This window comes from Mauremys reevesii, linkage group 14 (genome assembly GCF_016161935.1).
Source record: "Mauremys reevesii isolate NIE-2019 linkage group 14, ASM1616193v1, whole genome shotgun sequence".
NCBI classification, from domain to species: domain Eukaryota; kingdom Metazoa; phylum Chordata; order Testudines; family Geoemydidae; genus Mauremys; species Mauremys reevesii.
In genome coordinates, this window is record NC_052636.1 from 4,766,824 (window position 1) to 4,787,312 (window position 20,489).

General features: G+C 49.6%; 1 protein-coding gene across 1 annotated transcript in view; it reads right to left on the reverse strand.

The window, feature by feature from the left end:
• Nucleotides 1-20,489, reverse strand: part of LOC120381416 (zinc finger protein 271-like) — a 1,091,725-nt gene that overhangs the window by 827,589 nt on the left and 243,647 nt on the right. The gene's annotated exons all lie outside the window — the stretch shown is intronic.

Below are 20,489 nucleotides of genomic sequence, written 5' to 3' on the forward strand. Positions count from 1 at the left end.
GAGCTGGCAGCGCAGCCAGAGCTGGTCCTGGGGCAGGAGAACTCCGGCCCCTTGGGAGTGGTGGAAGCAGCCAGGCTGGAGCAGGAGCAGAGCCTACCCGGGCCAGGCTCTCTCAGGACCCAGCTGAGCCTCCCCCCACCCCTGCCACTGTCCCCTGTGAGTGGCTGAGACTGGCCCAGCCTCTGCACCAGTCCCAGGTGGCTCTTCCCCGGGGAGGCAGGTGGGACCCCACAGGTCCCAGGCAGTGGAGACAGCTCAGAGCTGGAGCAGTGCTGGGGATTGGGGCAGATCCCTGAGACGTGACTCCCGAGATCCCACCCAGCCCACCCACACCCATTGGCCCCGTGGCCAGCAGCCCTGCAGAGCACACACCTCTCTCTCTCCCTGCTTTCCTATCACCAGTTATGTTACTACAGGAATGAAATTGAGACATCCCGTAAAACAGCTAGTTCCACATTGTTCTTCAAACCTCAGATCATTGAAATGCAGCTTTGCATTTGAGATACTATATGACTGTAGTACACTTTGCACTGCCTGCATCTACACTGACATCAGGAGAGGAGAAGAGGACAAGACTGTCCCTAGCATATGTGATTTTAAAGAAAGGTGAGAGACACCCACCCACTATCAATACAACAAGAAGGGAGAACAGTAGCTGGTGCCAAGAGAGAAGATGCAATGAAACCCTTCTGTACCCACAACTGATGTCTGAAAAGCATCAGTCATTCTGCAGATCAAAGAAAGAAAGAGCAGCCAGTTTCAGACAGATAGGATCCTTATGACCTATATAGGAGAAGTGCACTTCCCTATAGCAGTTTCCCAACATAATTTTCTTATGGATTTATTTATTAAGCAAAAATTAAGATTAGGAGTCTGATTTAAATTATGTACATTTTCAGTGTTAGTTAAGTATGAAACTATTGCAGCTACTTTTATTTTACTCCTGCCTTCATAAAAAGCTACCGAGTTATAACAGATGATTACAAAGACTAAAGTACATGCTTTAATATAATTAGGACCGGGCAACCCAAGATGAAAACTACACCGTGGAAGAGTCCTACAACCAGGTATTTGAGGCCAATCCCTTTATCAATGGAATCCTCAACCAAAATATGAGGAAGGAGAAGAGTCACTCTCAAACTTTTGACAATAGCTCAAGGTCAGACACCAAGGAGATCAGCACCATTCGTATTCTGGTTTTGGATAAAATACTTGATCTTGCCTACATCATAGAAACCTTCCTCTCTCCAAGTCTACACCCCACAACACCCTTCAGCAATAAAGTAACCATTAAACAAGTTCTGAATCAGTCGTTTTTCTTCCCAATTTAGTTTTAACAATAAAGCTGCAACGTAAGTAGCTATGGGAGATGACAGTGCAACTGCTAGGTATTGGTGGGGGAAAAGTGTGCTCCTAATGTCCTGGATATATTGGCAGGGCCGGCTTTAGGCCAGCTCAACCAATTCCCCTGAATCGGGCCCTGCCCCTAAGAGGGTCCTGTGCCCAAGCCCCGGTTCGGTGTATGGGCAAGAGTCGGTGCACTGTACCGGGGTGGCCTGGCTTCTCCAGGGGACAATTTAAAGGGCCTGGGGGCCCTTTAAATTGCCACCACAGCCACACTGCTGGAGCCCTGGTGTAGGGCTGTGGGGATCTGTGGGCTACTTAAAAAGTCCGTGGCTCCCATTGCTTCTATCGCCCCAGTCCTTTAAATAGCCCCTGGAGCCCCGCCGCTCCCCCAGGGCTCCGGCAGCTGTGTACATGGCCAGGTCTGTGGAAGCAGGGGAGCCCCAGGTGGCTGCTGCTACCCTGGTGGGAGAGGCAGGAGGAGAAGGGAGCACTTACCATACCGGGTGGTCTGTACCCCCTGTACCTGCACCCCCTGCCCTGTCTCCAGCCAACCACTCCCTGCCCTGTCTCCAGCCAACCCCTGCTGCACCCTCCTGCCTGAAGCCAGCCATTCCCGCACTCCTCTGTCTTCAGCACTGCCAATCTATGCCGCACCCCCCCGCCATGGCCCTGCTTGAAGCCAGCCAGCCCCTCCCCCCCGTCTCCAGCTATTGCTGCACCCCTTGCCCTGCCTGCAACCAGCCCCATGTCCACTGGTGCCCTGCAATTCCCTGGGCAGTAACCCTGCACACCTGCTTCAATGATGGGAGAAGAGAGCAGCTGGTACCCACACACATGTGCACACCCTAGGGTGACCAGACATCAAGTGTGAAAAATCGGGATGGGGTGGAGGTTAATAGGATCCTATATAAGAAAAAGACCCCAAAATTGGGACTGTCTCTATAAAATCGGGACATGTGGTCACCCTAGCACACTCCCAGGGAGTGGCGGGCACCCACACATGTGAAGCGGAGTCATTTCTAGTTCAGGCCCATCTTTGTAAAAAAGAACTGTAGGTAGGGTTATCATACTGCCGTATTTTCCCAGACATGTCAGACTTTTTGGTTCTTAAATTGCTGTCCGGGAGGAATTTTTAAACATGGACACATGGTCACCCTATTGGTACCAGAAATGCATACTCTGGCACATCCCTTAAATCAGAACTTTTTATAGGGAACCGGTTGCTAAGAAAGGAAAGGGGCTTTTTTTTTTTTAACTTTTTTTTCTTTTTTTTAAGTCATCCCTGCTGGGGCCCCGCCGAAAATGTTTTAATTGGGTGGGCCCCAAACTTCCTAAAGCCGGCCCTAACTCATCTGTTCAGTGCTATAGCTTTTAATATGCTAATGCAAACACTGTAATAGAGCATTAATGTCCCAATGTACTGGTGCTTGTTTTAACTTACCGTAATACTAGAAGTGGTGCATGTGAACATTGCCGTAATGAGGGCAAGGCGAGTGAGGCATTTGCCTCGGGCACGGAGAGTGAGGGGCTCAGAAAGTCTCTCCTTCAGCGGCAATTCAGCAGCAAGTCCTTCCCTCTGAGAGGGACTGGGGTACTCATTGCCGAATTGCCGCTGGTCATCAGCAATGGAGAGGGGCGGCACATATGGCTCTTTTGCAGAAATTCGTTGGTGGAGCCTTCCCTCCAGGGGCGGCTCTAGAAAATAGGCTGCCCCAGGCAGCGCGGTGTGCTGCGCCGCCCTTCCTCGGTCCCGCGGCGGGTCCCCTCTTCCCGCGGCTCCGGTTGAGCTCCTGCGGCAGGTCCACCGGAGCCCTGGGACGAGCGGACCTGCCGCAGGCATGACTGCGGACAGTTCGCGGGTCCGGCGGCTCCGCTTGAGCTGCCGCAGTCATGCCTGCGGGAGGTCCAGCCGAGCCGCGGGACGAGCGCCCCCTCCGCAGTCATGCCTGCGGCAGGTCCGGTCGTCCGCGGCTCCGGTGGACCTCCTGCAGGCATGACTGCGGCAGGTCCACCGGCCCAGCCTGCCGCCCCCTATATTTGGCCGCCCTAGGCAACAGCTTGGTTTGCTGGTGCCTAGAGCCGCCCCTGCTTCCCTCCAATAGGGAAGAGCCGGACATGCTGCCTCTGTTCCTTGCCTTGTGTGCAAAAATCCCTAGTTACGGCTCTGCACGTGAAGCTCTCTTAAAAGCTGACACTACAGTAGTGATATTCCCAAGCCAGCATGCATAGGGATGGGAGTGGGGAATGCTAACACACTTTCATACATAGCATGAGAAAAGCACAATTTAATTCAGTGAGTTAAACACAGTGTGAAACAGCAAATGCAGTGGTATGTTTGATGTGGAGGAGTAGTCTAATAGTAATACATGTAATGAATTTGGGAAATACAGTATAATGTATATTTCATGGTTTGCTTCACTGGAAACTATAATTGAATTTCTAATTTTTTAAATAAACAGAGTTAATTACTTCAAAATGATATATTATTGCTTCCTTACCATAGAATCATAGAATTCAAGATCAGAAGGGACCATTATGATCATCTAGTCTGACCTCCTGCAAGATGCAGGCCACATAAGCCGATCCACCCACTCCTTAGCAAGCGACCCCTGCCCCATGCTTCGGAGGAAGGCGAAAAACCTCCAGGGCCATTGCCAATCTTCCCTGGAGGAAAATTCCTTCCCGACCCCAAATATGGCGGTCAGCTGAACCCCGAGCATGCGGGCAAGACTCTCCAGCCAAACCCTCTGCAAAAGGTTATATCATACCATTGACCCATTGTACTATTTACCAGTGTTGCACTTAAATGACCTATTGACAAAGCCCGTTATCCTATCATACCATCTCCTCCATAAACTTATCTAGCTTAATCTTAAAGTCATGGAGGTCCTTCGCCCCCACTGTTTCCCTCGGAAGGCTGTTCCAGTATTGCACTCCCCTGATGGTTAGAAACCTTCGTCTAATTTCAAGCCTGAATTTCCTGACTGACAATTTATATCCGTTTGTCCTTGTGTCCACATTAGCACTGAGCTGAAATAATTCCTCTCCTTCCCTGGTATTTATCCCTCTGATATATTTAAAGAGTGTAATCATATCTCCTCTTATCCTTCTTTTGGTTAAGGAAAACAAACCGAGCTCCTCAAGTCTCCTTTCATACGAAAGTCCTTCCATTCCACGGATCATTCTAGTGGCCCTTCTTTGTACCTGTTCTAGTTTGAATTCATCCTTTTTAAACATGGGAGACCAAAACTGCACACAATACTCCAAATGAGGTCTCACCAACGCCTTATATAACGGGACTAGCACCTCCTTGTCCCTACTAGAAATACCTCGCCTAATGCAACCCAAGACCGCATTAGCTTTTTTAACGGCCACATCACATTGCCTACTCATAGTCATCCTACGATCAACCAGGACTCCTAGGTCCTTCTCCTCCTCCGTTACTTCCAACTGGTGCGTCCCCAACTTATAACTAAAGTTCTTGTTAGTCATCCCTAAATGCATAACCTTACACTTCTCACTATTGAATTTCATCCTGTTACTAATACTCCAGTTTACAAGGTCATCTAAATCTCCCTGGAGAATATCCCGATCCTCTTCCGAATTGGCAATATCCCCCAACTTGGTGTCATCCGCAAACTTTATCAGCCCACTCCTACTCTTGGTTCCCAGGTCAGCAATAAATAGATTGAATAAAATTGGACCCAAAACCGAACCTTGAGGAACTCCACTGGTAACCCCCCTCCAACCGGACATTTCCCCCTTCAATACTACCCTCTGCAGTCTCCCCTTTAACCAGCTCCTTATCCACCTCTGGATTTTCATTTCGATCCCCATCTTTTCCAATTTAACCAGTAATTCTTCATGTGGTACCGTATCAAACGCCTTACTGAAATCCAGATATATTAGATCCACCGCATTTCCCTTGTCTAAAAAATCTGTTACCTTCTCAAAGAAGGAGATCAGGTTGGTTTGGCACGATCTACCTTTCGTAAATCCATGCTGTAATCTGTCCCAGTTGCCATCGGCCTCATGCTCCGGAACCACTCTCTCTTTTAAGATTTTTTCCATGACTTTGCATACTACAGATGTTAGACTAACAGGCCTATAGTTCCCCGGGTCACTTTTTTTCCCCTTCTTGAATATAGGAACTACATTAGCTAATCTCCAGTCAGTCGGTACAATCCCCGAATTTAGGGATTTATTAAAGATTATCGCTAACGGCTAGCAATATCCCTCGCCAATTCCCTTAATATTCTAGGATGAAGATTATCCGGGCCCCCCGATTTACTTCCGTTAAGCTGTTCAAGTTTGGCTTCTACCTCAGATACCGTAATGTCTACCCCCATATCTTCATTCCCATCGGTCCCTCTATCACTATTCCTTAGCCCTTCATTAGCCTCATTAAAGACCGAGGCAAAGTATTCGTTCAGATATTGTGCCATTCCAAGATTATCCCTAATCTCCACTCCGTTTATAGTTTTAAGCGGTCCCACTTCTTCTTTCTTTGTTTTCTTCCTATTTATATGGCTAAAAAACCGTTTGCTATTGGTTTTAATCCCCTTCGCTAGGTCCATCTCCACTCGTCGCTTTGCCTTTCTCACAGCTTCCCTGCACCCTCTGACCTCAATAAGGTAGGTTTCCTTGCTGATCCCTCCCATTTTCCAATCCTGGTACGCTTTCTGTTTTTTCTTAATGACCCCTCTAAGACGCTTGCTCATCCAGCTCGGTCTAAAACTGCTACCTACGAGCCGTTTCCCCCTTCTCGGGATACATGCCTCTGACAACTCCTGCAACTTCAACCTGAAGTAACCCCAGGCGTCATCTGCCCTTAGATCCCTAAATATGTTAGCCCAGTCCACTTCCCTAACTAGTCGCCTTAATTTAGTAAAGTTAGCCCTTTTGAAATCGTACACTCTAGTCTCAGATGCACTATTGATTATCCTCCCATTTATTTGGAAACGAATTAGCTCATGATCACTCGAGCCAAGGTTGTCCCCTACAACAATTTCCTCAACAAGGTCCTCGTTACTCACCAAAATCAAATCTAAAATGGCATCCCCCCTCGTCGGTTCAGCAACCACTTGATGAAGGAATTCATTAGCTATCACGTCTAGGAAAAGCTGAGCCCTATTATTATTACTAGCATTTGTTTCCCAATCTATATCCGGAAGTTAAAGTCCCCATGATCAAGCAGTTCCTATTAGTGTTTACCTCCTTAAAAACATTAAAGAGCTCTCTATCCGTCTCCAAGCTAGATCCCGGCGGTCTATAGCACACCCCAATCACTATCCCGGGTGAGGCTCTGGTAGTTTTCCTCCCCAATGTGACCATTGCCCAAACAGACTCCGTATTATCCATTGCATTGCTAGTTATCTCATTACATTTCACCTCATTATTGATATACAGTGCTACTCCCCCACCTTTACCTTTGCATCGGTCTTTCCTAAACAGCACATACCCTTCCATACCTGTACTCCAGTCATGGCTACCGTTCCACCATGTTTCGGTTCTTCCTCGATATCCGGTTTCAAGTCCCGGACCAGGAGCTCCAGTTCCTCCATTTTGTTACCTAAGCTTCTCGCATTGGTGAACAAACATCCTAATTTTTCCTGTTGGGCTCCTCTCACTCTTTTCACCCAACTCGGTAGGGACACAGTACTTCCAGTATGACTTATAGATCTAATATCCGTCCCCCCCGTCTTCCTTACATGTAATTGCCCCCCTCTGGCTATATCTGTTGTTATCTTGGTGTGCTCACTCCCAAGGGATACATTTGGCGTGGAGAGCACCCGGACCTCTCCGACCACACACCAGGTCATTGGGTTATTGCGGTAAGATGTTTTATATTGTACTATAATTTTCCTTGTTGCGGGTTTTCAGTGAGTTCAGTGCATGCAAAGGAAAGAGGAATGTGAATGTTATAAAAAAATGCTACTGTCACTTTACATTGTTCATGTATCCTGGAAGAATACATTCTGTAAAGAATTGATTGATTTCACAATATGCTTATATCTTGTGTGTTACTGAGACATTACAAACGACAATATGTTAATTGCATAATGATTGTTGATAAATCAGTATAAAGTTTTTGAAAAAATCTCATTACCAATAAAATTTGTGAATATATTGAAACTTACAGATAGCCTTGATGAAAAAAAGGAATTGTTAATAATTGACCCCTTGTGTGATGAGATCAGATATGAAAGAACATGCCTGAGGAATTGGAGGTGATTTATTAGATACTTACTTTTACATTCCTCGCCCACAGACAACCTGCCAACCTGAAGCATATTCTCACCAGTAACTGCACACTGCACCATAGTAACTCTAGCTCAGGAACCAACCCATGCAACAAACCTCGATGCCAACTCTGCCCACATATCTACACCAGCAACACCATCACAGGACCTAACCAGATCAGCCACACCATCACCGGTTCATTCACCTGCACGTCCACCAATGTAATATATGCCATCATATGCCAGCAATGCCCCTCTGCTATGTACATCGGCCAAACTGGACAGTCTCTAAGGAAAAGGATAAATGGACACAAATCAGATATTAGGAATGGCAATATACAAAAACCTGTAGGAGAACACTTCAACCTCCCTGGCCACACAATAGCAGATCTTAAGGTGGCCATCCTGCAGCAAAAAAACTTCAGGACCAGACTTCAAAGAGAAACTGCTGAGCTCCAGTTCATCTGCAAATTTGACACCATCAGCTCAGGATTAAACAAAGACTGTGAATGGCTTGCCAATTACAGAACCAGTTTCTCCTCCCTTGGTTTTCACACCTCAACTGCTAGAACAGGACCTCATCCTCCCTGATTGAACTAACCTCGTTATCTCTAGCTTGCTTCTTGCTTGCATATATAAACCTGCCCTGGAAATTTCCACCACTTGCATCCGAAGAAGTGGGTATTCACCCACGAAAGCTCATGCTGCAAAATGTCTGTTAGTCTATAAGGTGCCACAGGATTCTTTGTTGCTTTTACAGATCCAGACTAACACGGCTACCCCTCTGATACTTTACTTTTACATTGGACATTAACTGTTCCACTGAAATTTTTTTAAAGGGAATGTAACAATAGTGAGACTAATATCTTCCTGTTAGCTACAAGTAAACATTGAAACAGCATGTACTTCTACTGAATATGCTTAATAATGGACTTTGAGTGAACTTGTGTGACTTGACTCTGGGGAAAGACTTCACAGAATGTGGACACAAAACAGTAGCATGTTGCATGTTTGAGAATGTATTATCAACATGGGGCACAGCAAATCAGGTGATACTTTGTGTAAGTGTGAGACAATAATATGAAAACAAGTGTGTATATATGTGAGCAATAAGTCATTTCAATTACTAATTAAAAAGAGAGAATGGATTTTTATCTATGTCCAGAAACCAGAGGGGGGAAAAAAGGAAAGCAAAGCTCATTTATGCAATCTGCTAATGTACTCTCTAAAAATTTCAAAAACTTTATCAAACGATTAACTAGTAAATCCTCATCTGATTGGAACAGTAAAATTGTTCTGCAACCCAGACAAAGTGATGGCCACAACTGCGGACCACTCATCTTAAAGTTATTGAATACTGTCGGAGAAAAACTCAGTTCTCGCTTTTTCTTTGGGTGCAGCAAAATCAAATACTTTATTATTTCTCCAGTAATTACAATAGAGGGAGAGAGTGCCCTAGGACACAGGGTCGCCCCAGTCCCGGACAGGTCTCTCAACAGGTAAACAATTACAGCAAGCATTTATACCTTTGTTACAGACAATAACAAGCAATAATACAGACAATAATGAGCAACAACTGCATTTTGTTTATACATAAGCCATCCTGCTATCTTATTTTGCTCACTTCTAGGAAACACCAGTCTACATATTTGGTTATCAGTTGCAAGGTCATAATAACTCCTTACACAGTTCTTTCCCTCTCGCCTCACACCATCCTCGCTTCTACAAGTCTCACGTCATTAGGGTTACAGTGTGGCCTGACTCTTGCTAACTACTAGCCTGACTCTTGCTAACTGACTGACATGCATTAAAATCCCCTTCAAATCCTTGTTAATTCTTTCCCTACTTCCACAATACCAAATTGCCATTAATATTGGTTATGTATGTTTACTTATCCATGTTGAAAGTAAATGCCAGAGATTACAAGTGGGCACTGCACGGTGTCCTTGCCAGGGTGTGCAGGGTGCGCTTCTGGCCCCAAGAAGGATGGGGTCTCCAGTGGAAGGTGCGGTGCTTGGGGACCAGATTCTACCAGCCAGCCCTTCCTGACAGCTGCTGCTGCTGCAGTGGCCAGGAGCACCAGGTGCTTGTAAATCACTGTAACCCAGAGCCCCTTTCGCTCCCCCACTGTAGGCAGCCCTGCCAGGAGCATTCAACAGCATTGTCAGACCCTATGGCTGGGCTGCTGATGCGGGGGAGATGGGATAAAGGGGGCAGCGCCGTTAAAGCATAAAGCACTGCCACAGCGGAAGTGTCATGTCAGCCATGTACGGGAAGGAACCAGTGGACAGTTCTTACCGGTACACTGGACCGGCCCACTTTCACCTCTGGTACTTATGTGTATTCTAAATATCTGTGTTGTTAGGTTGCAGAAACGTATTTGCAGCACAAAGACATCAGTGCGGTAGAAACAACACAAGAGGCTAATACTGCGTTTAGAAGACATATAGCAATTCTTCTAATGAAGGAGTCAGGTAATTACTTTCTTCCATGTCTTGTGGACTCATTGGGCACATGTGAAGATAACATGAAGAGTGGAACTTTGTCACATAGTAGACAGTTATTTTAATACCCCTAAAATGGGATATCTCATAGGTTTGGTTCTATAATGGTGACTGTGAATCAATAATATCTCTAAGTACTCAAAAATTTGAATGGGGTGAATGATTGCTATTGATCGACCAGTTGAATGAAATTTGCATTTTTAGATACAGGTGCAGTAAAGTAAAAATTTGAGAAAATATGATTCCAAAAAAAGAAAAAAAAAGTTCAAACCATTGACTGCATTAAAATATTGACAAGTAATAAATTAAGGTTTGCATTTTCAGAGTTGGTTGTATTATATTCATCATTTCATAACACTATAATTATTTTTAAGAAAGCGTGGAGGACTACTGCATATACTGCAACTTTATCAACTGTGAAAAAGAAATTGAGGATTGCACAATGGTAAGAAATGTAGGATTGAATGAAAAATATATGCCATAAACTGGCTAAGGATCATAATTCCTGTAAAAATTCCACAACAGTAATCATTTTCTTCATGCTGATATAGTCATATATTAGGTAACGCTCCCATGTGGAAGGAACAGCATGAGTGAATGCAAAGTATGTGTAACATTATAACTTCTGTGATTTCATTTCTTAATTGTTACTTATCAAAGGTCCAGTGTGATTCTTGCAAGAGGTGGGCATGTATACCCTGCATTACAGAAGGAACCAATCAAGAAAACCTGACAGATGAGAAGAAAGAGTACAACTGCAAGAAATGTGCATAGTTCACTTCATTACCCCCCCAAAACAATAAAAAACCCATAGTTTAAATGCCTGTTTCAAAACATAATGCAATCCTGTGACAGAGCCAGGAACAGACCCTGTTAACTCCACAGCCCCGTCACCCGCAGCTTGGAAAGGCCCCCGAGCACACTGTATTAGGCTGCAGGAAGAGGTGTGCAGGGACTGCAGCTGAGCTGTCCTGCCAAGACAGCCTGTGCATCCCTGGACAAACCACCTCACTAGGGGGTGTCCTGGGTCAGGAGAAGTCAGTGTCCAGCCCTGTGGGGCTGCGCTCCTGGCTCATACCTCCAGCACTCACTGCTGCCCCTCCTTCCCAGCTGCACTGGTCAGCCAGCCCCAGGCCTCTGTGAGGTCACTTCCCCGCCTCCACCACCTCAAACCTTCAAACTGGGACCTGGTGCACCAGTACCAATCAGAGTGCACTAGTGTAACTTCTGTCTACACTAAGGGTTTGCACCAGTGCCTAAAACACCAGGGTGGCAGAGACCTTCAGTGCCAAAACAGCAGTGCGGTGGCACTAGAACCTATTTCTAGCTCGGTCACAGACAGCCTGGGTGACCTTGGCCACGTCAATGTTTCTCCTCCCAACTTTAGTCTCTTTCCCCAGCTGCCCACTCACCGGGGTCTCCTCTCTCCAGAGCTGCTCACCACTACAGTCTGTGTGGGTGTCCCCAGAGCTAAGGCAGGTCAGCTCTGGAATAGTCTTACAAGGGAGGCTGGGAGTCTCTTTCCTGGAAGTTTTTAAGAACAAATAGGACAAAGCTCTGTCAGAGACAATCTACAGATACTTGGTCCTGCCTCGGCAGAGAGAGCTGGACTTGATGACATCTTGAGGTTCTGTCCAGCACTACATTTCTAGGATGCCATGCGATATATACGTACAAAACACAACATCCAGAGTAAAACCCACCACAACATAATGTCAGGAAACTCAGGAAAAAAAAAGAAAAAACAAACAACAAAAGCCACAGCATAAAATGACAATACAGAGGGAAAAAAAACACGATGCAAACTAACACACCCTAGGACAATATTACACAATGAAAAAAAAAAAAAAAAGAGCTCATCTCAAACCAGCACAACACAGGCACCAAACATGCTGAGGCAAAACAATTCACCGTAAAACTGCTCCACAACATGGTGCGATCACAGTTCCAAATGGCACCATGCAAAACAGCTCAGCGTAGAACAGGACACAGGACAAAAGAGAATTATTTCAGTGTAGGCCTGGAAGGGATCTTGAGAGGGCGTCTACTCCAGCCGCCTGTGCTGAGGCAGGACCAAGTATCCCTAGACATTCCCAGACTGGTGTATCTCTAACCTGGTCTTAAAAACCTCCAATGAAGGAAATTCCACAGTCTTCCTTGGAAGCCAATGCAAGGCAAACACAGACCAAAACAACGCTGCACACACACACGCTGGGCCTGGGGTTAAGGGGAGAGGCAAGAATTCAAACAATCTGGGTTCAGTTCCCAGTTTTGCCCCAAATTCTCCATGCAAACTTGTTAGACACCGGCGGCTGGCCCGTGCCCACTGACTTGGGCTCATACGGCTCAGGCTGTGGGGCAGTTTAATTGTGGTGTCCATTTTCCGGCTGGGGCTGCAGCCCAAGGTCTGGCACCCTCCCACCTCGCAGGGTCCTACAGCCTGGCCCCAGCCCGAGCCCAGACATCTACACTGCAATTAAACAGCCCCTTTGCCTGAGCCCTATGAGCCTGAGTCACCTGGCATGGGCCAGCTGGGGGGTTTTAATAGCAGGGTAAAGATACCCTTGGTGTCTGTTCAACACCTGTTACAATGGGGACCCTGATCTTGGTCAGTGTGCAGAGTCCTGACCAACAGGGGAGCCTGAGCTCAGTTGGGGGCTCTGCAACTCCCAGCATTACAGGATCCCTGATTTTGTTTAGGGCCCCTGCAGTATCTGGCAAAATGTGGGGCCAGGATCTCTGTCAGGTTCTGTGCAGTGCCCAGTACAGTGGTGGGGTGTGATCTTCATTAGGGTCTACAGCAACGTGCAGATCCCTTTCTTTAGTTGTGTAGCCGATATGTTCTGCTGACGCTGCCAGGTGTAATGCATGTTCAGTAGGGGTTTCTCCCCTACTAATGCTGCATTGTCCTTCTCTTCTAGGTTAGTATATTAATGATCTCATTTTGGTGTCATGTGTGTCAGTTCGTTGCCATGGCACTTGTGTGCTCAGACATCTGAGGATGCTCTGCAGAAAAGCTCCTTGAGTGGGGTGATCCCCAGGGAGTAGCTCAAACCTCCAAAGTGCCTGGCCAGGGCAGGACATTAGCCCAGCAAGGGAGGGGTGTGGCAGTGACATCACAAAGGCCTTTGGCAGGATCTCAGCCTATTGGTCCAAGGTGGTGGGGAGGTGGTGACCTCACAGAGAGATGCTGACATCAGCCAGGCAGGACAGGGCGAGGAGCCAGGAAACCTCAGAGACCCCTGTGGCTTTGCTGCAGCAAGTCTCCTTCTCCAGGTCTGTCTTTGAGGACTGAGAGAGTAGTCGGGCTTTTAAGAGCGCCAGCAGAACCTCTTTCGAGTTTTCTCCTTCCTTTCTGGGAGCCCTGTGAGGAGCTGATTTAAGGGGAGGGAGGGGAGCTGGAAGGCTCCCTGGATAAAGGAAGGGGGCAGAAGTGGGGGACGGGCAGGTGATTGGCAACTGAGGGCTGGGGGAAACTGTGTTGGTAGTTTGGGGGCAGTGGTGGGATGGGGAAATGGGGTCTGGACAGTCTCCATGGGGGACACGTGCTCTTCTCTGCCAAGGTGGGGATGAAAACGGGCTCCTCTTCCCATCCCCATTCCAGGGGCAGCCATGTGCTGGGGAATGACTCAGGGCAACAATTTCCCACCTAAATGAGGACAAATCACTGCAGATAAAATGGGTGGGAAAAGCTGCCCCATGGGAGAGATTTTGAATTGACACTTGAGAAATACAGAGAGACCAGGAAAAGGAAAAGCTAGAGACTTTGTATGTGGGAGGACGGGGCACAAACAGGGCAGGATTCAGTGAACTCACCTCCCCCCCACACGGGAATATCCTGGCTGCACAAACCAATTCATATTTCCCGCCCCAATGACCTTCCCCCCCTGCGCCCCAGGTCAACTCCAGTGCCCCCGCCCGCATCTTCCCTTTAGCCCCCAGCCCCGCCCCACCTGCCTGACCCCACCATCAATTCCCTGCTCAGCCCCGCCCCTGTTGCTCCCTCGCCCCGTCCCAGCCCCGCCCCAGCGGAACGTTCCGGACGATACGGGCGGGGAAGGGCAGCGGCTTCAGCAGCTGCTACTGAGCATGCGCAGTGCCCGGGAGTAGCACAGCGCTATTGAGAGTGATTTAATGCACCGCCCCCGCCCGACACCCCCAGGGCCCCCCCGCCGGGCCCCGGCCCCCCCCATCCCAGCGGGGGCGGATCCTGCTGCGGCTCCGCTGGGGCCGAGGCGGCTCTCCCCGGGGGCTCCGGGCGGGGCTGGGGCGGGCAGAGCCCGGGGCTGCCCGGGGGGCGGGGCCTAGCTGGAGAAACCCCCCCCCCGGCCGGGGAGCAGCAGCGGCTCAGCCCGGGCCCGGCTCACGCAGAGGCGGCAGCAGCAGCTTTGTTCTCCCACCCCCAGCGGGGCTCGCACGGAGCATGCGCAGTAACAGCTGCTGGAACCCTCCCTTCCCTGGGCTGCGGAGAGGGCGGACGCGATCTCGGGGCAGGCTGGGAGATGTAGTTCCTGATGCTCCCTGGACCGGAAGTGACGTTGATGGAGAGCCCAAACCGATCTGCAAACGCGCGCGAGCCGCTGCGGCTCTTCCTGGCTCGTGCGGGGCCGTTGGGGCCTCTCCCGGCCGGAGAAGGGTTGGTGCCGGTGGGGCTCTGGGCATGCGCAGATCGCGGCGGGAGAGCCCTTCATTAACCCCCCCGTGCCCGGCCTGGGCTCCGCCCGCCCCGCTGCGGAGCTGCAGCCTCCAGGCCCCGGAGCGAGCCCCGGGGGCGGGGCCGGGCGGTGACTCTGCCCCAGTGTCCGGGGGGGACCCGGCATCTCGCAGCGCCGGGATCTGCTCCCGGGGGGGGGGCAGCGCCCGCGGGGGGCTCGGAGCTGCTGCCCCGCAGGGCCCAGCGCCCCCGGGCCCGGGCAGGCTCTGCCCGGGGGCCCCGCGGGGTGCCGGGAGGGCCCGGCCCCACTGGGGTCCCTGCGTGGGGCTGGGCGGGGTTAGAACGGGCGGGCTGGGAAATGTCGGTGCAGCCCGGACATGGCCGGGGGCAGGTGACCCCCGAGGAGCGGGGAGAGAAAGGGGGGGGCTGAGATCCCCTCGGATTTACCGCGGCCCCCCCCGTGGGGATCCCCCTCCTCCCCCGTCCTGCCCCCTTTCTCCCTAGAGAGCCACGAGCAGCGCCCAGGGTGAACCCCCCACCCCCAACCCCTGAGAAGTTCCCTGCCCCCCCCCGACTGTGCCCCAATTTCTCTCCCCATCGCCAGTGGCCAGATCAGGTCTCAGGTTTGGGGGGTTTCCCCCAATTCCACCAGCAGGGCTTTGTACTTGTGCGGCAGGGAAATGGTTCCCAGTGATTCCTGAGCTGGGCAGAGAGTGAATGGGCAGAGGCTGGGGGGGCCCTGAGACAGGGACACCTCTGGGCTGGGCTGGGGGGCCACTCTCTGCTGGCAACGGGGCCTGGGAAGGGCCAGGAAGGGGAGGGAGGAGCAAGTGTCCCCCATGGAGAAGACCCAGCCCCAGGTTTTCCAGTCCCAGCTATTCCCCAGCACCTGCTGGCCCTGTGAGTGTGAGGCAAGAAGAATCCATCTCATTCTGTTGTTGATTGAATATCCCTGTATAATCCCCTCCAATTTCCCCTCCGTTCTCTTGAACTGTTAAATGCTGATGTCAAATCTTCCAGATGTTGGTGCTTCTGTCTCACATTAGCAAATATATTGTTTGTGCCCCATTTTCTCCTCAGTTCTGAAATACTGATATCGAATTCTCAAAAATCTTCCCACTTTTCTCTCCAGGTGTGTGACTAAGATCAGGACTCTTATCGTACTGAGCGTGGCCCTGTTCTCCAGGCGCTGCAGAGACCCCAGGTGAGATCAGACCTCACTGTTGTGCCAGGTAAAACTGAGGCCTAGACCGAGATCACGGCCCCCTTTAAGCCAGGCAGTGCACGACTGTGACCTAAACTGCTGCATCCATTGTGCTGGGCACTTCAGAGACCTCGACTGAGATCTGTGTCCCCGTTGAGTCTGGCACTGCACTGACCCCAACCCAGATCATGCCCCACCACTGTACTGGGCACTGCACAGACCCTGACAGAGATTCTGCCCCCACATTTTACCAGTTGCTGCAGGGGCCCTAAACAAAATTAGGGATCCTGTAATGCCGGGAGTTGCAGAGTCACCGACTGAGGTCAGGCCCCTGTTGCGCAGGGCTCTGCTCAGACACCGAGATCAGGGTCCCCATTGTGACAGGTGCTGAACAGACACCAAGGGTATCTCTGCCCTGCCACTAAAACGCCCCAGCTGGCCCATGCCAGGTGACTCAGGCTCACAGGGCTCAGGTGAAGGGGCTGTTTAATTGCAGTGTAGATGTCTGGGCTCGGGCTGGGGCCAGGCTGTAGGACCCTGCGAGGTGGGAGGGTGCCAGACCTTGGGCTGCAGCCCCAGCCGGAACATGGACACCACCATTAAACAGCCCCACAGCCTGAGCCGTGTGAGCCCAAGTCAGCGGGCACGGGCCAGCCGCTGGTGTCTGACTGCAGTGTTGACATGCCCACAGGGACAGAGGCCTTGCCACAAAAAGCTCAAAGGCTAAATAGGCCAATGGTGGGAGGCGACTCCATTTTACAGATGGGGAAACTGAAGCTCAGAGAGCTGAAGTAATTTGCTCAAGTTTGCATGGAGAATTTGGGGCAAAACTGGGAACTGAACCCAGATGGTTTGAATTCTTGCCTCTCCCCTTAACCCCAGGCCCAGCGTGTGTGTGTGCAGCATTGTTTGGTCTGTGTTTGCCTTGCATTGGCTTCCAAGGGAGGCTGTGGAATTTCCTTCACTGGAGGTTTTAAAGACCAGGTTAGAGATACACCAGTCTGGGAATGTCTAGGGATACTTGGTCCTGCCTCAGCACAGGGGGCTGGAGTAGACACCCTCTCAAGATCCCTTCCAGGCCTACTTGAAAGAATTCTCTTTTGTGCTGTGTCCTGTTCTACGCTGAGCTGTTTTGCCTGTTGCCTTTTGGAACTATGATGCACCATGCTGTGTTGCATAGTTTTATGATGCGTTATTTTGCCTCAGCTGGTTTGGTGTCTGTGTTATGTTGGTTTGAGTTGAGCTCTTTTTGCATTGTGTACTTTTGTTCTAAGGTGTGTTAGTTTGCATTGTGTTGCTTTCTTCTCCTTAGTATTGTGTCATTTTATGCTGTGCAGTGTAGTTTTTTGTTTTGTTTTTTGAATTGCCTGACACCATGTTTTCATTTGGTTTCATCATGTTGTTTTATACTTATCTATATTGCATAACATCATAGCAATGTAGAGCTGGACAGGACCTCAAGATGTTGTCATGTCCAGCTCCTTCTGCCGAGGCAGGACAAGTGTATGTAGATTGTCTCTGACAGAGCTTTGTCCTACCTGTTCTTAAAATCTTCCAGGGACAGAGACTCCCCAGCCCCCTTGTAAGACTATTCCCGAGCTGACCTGCCTTAGCTGTGGGGACACCCACACAGACTGTAGTGGTGAGCAGCTCTGCAGAGAGAGACCACCCCAGTGAGTGACAGCTGGGTAAAGAGACTGAAGTTGGAAGGAGAAACATTGACGTATCCAAGGTCACCCAGACTGTCCGTGATGGAGCTAGAACTAGGTCCCAGTTCTAGTGCCACCGTACTGCTGTTTTGGGCACTGAAGATCTCTGCCACCCTGGTGTTTTAGGCACTGGGCTGCAGCGGGCACTGGTTCAAACCCTTAGTACAGACAGAATTTACACTAGTGCACTCTGGCTCTGGTGCACTATGTCCCTATTTGAAGGCTTGCAGGGGATAGGGGAGGGGGGGCAGTGACCTCACAGAGGCCTGGGGCTGGCTCAACAGTGCAGCTGGTAAGGGAGGGGCAGCAGTGAGTGCTGGAGGTATGAGCCAGGAGCACAGCCCCACAGGGCTGGACACTGACTTCTCCTGACCCATGACCCACACACCCAGCAGGGACCACAGCTGAGCTGCCTGCCAAGACAGCCTGTGCATCCATGGGCAAACCACCTCTTTCTGCAGCCTAATACAGTGGGGTCTGGGGACCTTTCCAAGCTGCGGGTGATGTGGCTCTGGCGTTAACGGGATCTGTTCCTGGCTCTGTCCCTGACCTGCTTGGTGACCTTGGGGAAGTCACAGCCCCTCTCTGTTTTCCTCCTCCCCATTGTTTACTTGGATTGTGATCTCTTTGGGGCAAGGACTGTCCCTCTCTGTCTGTGCAGTGCCCAGCAGAATGGGGCTGCTGATCTCAGTCAGGGTCTCTGCCATGTGCTGCACGATGGGGCCCTGATCTCCATCAGGGTCTGTGCAACACAAAGCACAGCTTATAGACTCACAGACTTTAAGGGCAGAAGGTAGAGGTGTATGTCAGATGAGGTCTCATCGGTGTCTTGTATAACAGTACTGACCCTTTCATGTATAGCTCAGTGGTTTTAGCACTGGCCTGGTAAACCCAGGGTTGTGAGTTCAATCCTTGAGGGCCATTTAGAGATCTAGGGCAAAAATCTGTCGGGATTGGTCCTGCTTTGAGCAGGGGGTTGGACTAGATGATCTACTGAGGTCCCTTCCAACCCTAATAATCTATGATTCTATGTGTCTGCTGGAAATCCCTCACCTGATGTATCCTAGCACTGCATTAACCTATTTCACGGCTGCATCACATTGGCAGCTCATAATTATCCTGTGATCAACCAGTCTCCTCCTCTGTCACTTCCAATTGACAAACCCCCAGCTTATTGCAAAATTTTGCACTTGGGGACTAACAAGTCGAATTTGTGCACTATTGATTTTCATCCCATTTCGATTACTCCAGCTTTCAAGGACATGCATCTTTTCTTGTATGATGTTCCTGTCCTCCTCCGTATTGGCAATCCCTCCCGGCTCTGCGTCCCTCTCCCACTTCTTGTGCCAAGATCACTAATAAAAGTGTTGAGTAAGACTGGTCCCAAGACTGATCTGAGGAACTGCCCTAGTAACTCCCTCCAGCCTGACAACTCACCGTTCAATATGACCCCCTTGTAGACTCCCCTTTAACCAATTCTTTATTGACCTTTCGGTTCTCATATTAATCCCCATAGTCTCCAATTTAACAAATAGTTTCCCATGTGGAACTGTATCAAAAGCCTTACTGACGTCCAGATCAGGTTTCTCTGCACAATCTACCTTTTGTAACACCATGTTTTATTTATTTATAGTGCTGAAGGCTGAGAGGCAGTGTTAGCAGTAGGCTGAGCATGGCCATGAGGAGGTGGGGAGGGATGGCAGACAGTGGGTAGGTGGGGGATGCGGCATTGGAGGTGTATATGGGATTGTGTTTTGTAGGAGTCCATGTCTCTGCTCCCTGTGGCCGTGGCTCGTTCCGTAGCAAAGCAGCATGTCAGCAGAGCAGACGCACACACCGTAGCTCTGCCTGGAACACGCAGCGTTCACTGCCAGACGGGCTGGGCGATTTTTCAGGGACCCAGCTTGATATGCCTGGCTGGGGTGGGTTCAGTTGGGCGGGGGTCTGGGGCTCTGATAGTTTGCGATGTTCCTTTTTGCATAGTCAGTTCTTTCCAGTTATTGTTTTACCCCCACCTATGCCAGGTGCCGCTCTCTTCGTAACTTGCTTTGGTTATTTCACTTCCAGTTTTTAAATGGGATCTAAGAATTGCAAAGCTGAATGAAAGATAAACAAACAGAACCATTTGAATGTCGGCCCAGAGCTGGTAGAACGGTACCTAGTGACGGTCGGCTGTAATGACCGGGTTCCCTACAGCGTTTTCTGGTGGGGCGGATAAAGCAACGTCAAAGAGCCAGATGCGCGTTTGAGGGCGAAAGGGCTCGTCAGGTGTTTGCTCTCTAAGGAACATGTCACCGGCCAGGGCCTGCAGTCTGTCAGGAGAGGTGCGCTGGGGTGTATTTAGGAATCTGAAAATAAAAGGTGAAGACGGCTGGGTCACAATATCCAATGAAATCTTGCAAACAATTATACAAATGGACCCTACTGCTGTTAAAACAACATGGTATTAATACTGATTCAAAACTGACATTAAAATTAGGAGAGAAACGCATGAGAAATGAACTGACACCTACTTAACATTTCTTACTGCCTAAAATGTTGACACTCCCTCACAGCATCTTTTTTTCAAAGCGATGCACAGCACACAGTCAAGTTAATGAATGGAAGCACACCCATTATTGCCTGCTTTGTGCTGCATGAGCATCTGATTAAGCACCTAATTACAACTGTACCACTGTAAGTGGAAATGCATCAACCCAGCTTAGCTCCAAGGTGTTTAGATGTGAATGAAAAGTTTCTAAATTAAATACATGGCAGAATGGTTAATGGGGAAAATACACTGAAATGCCTCTACCCCGTCCTGTTGACTTGTTCTCCCAACTCCCCCAT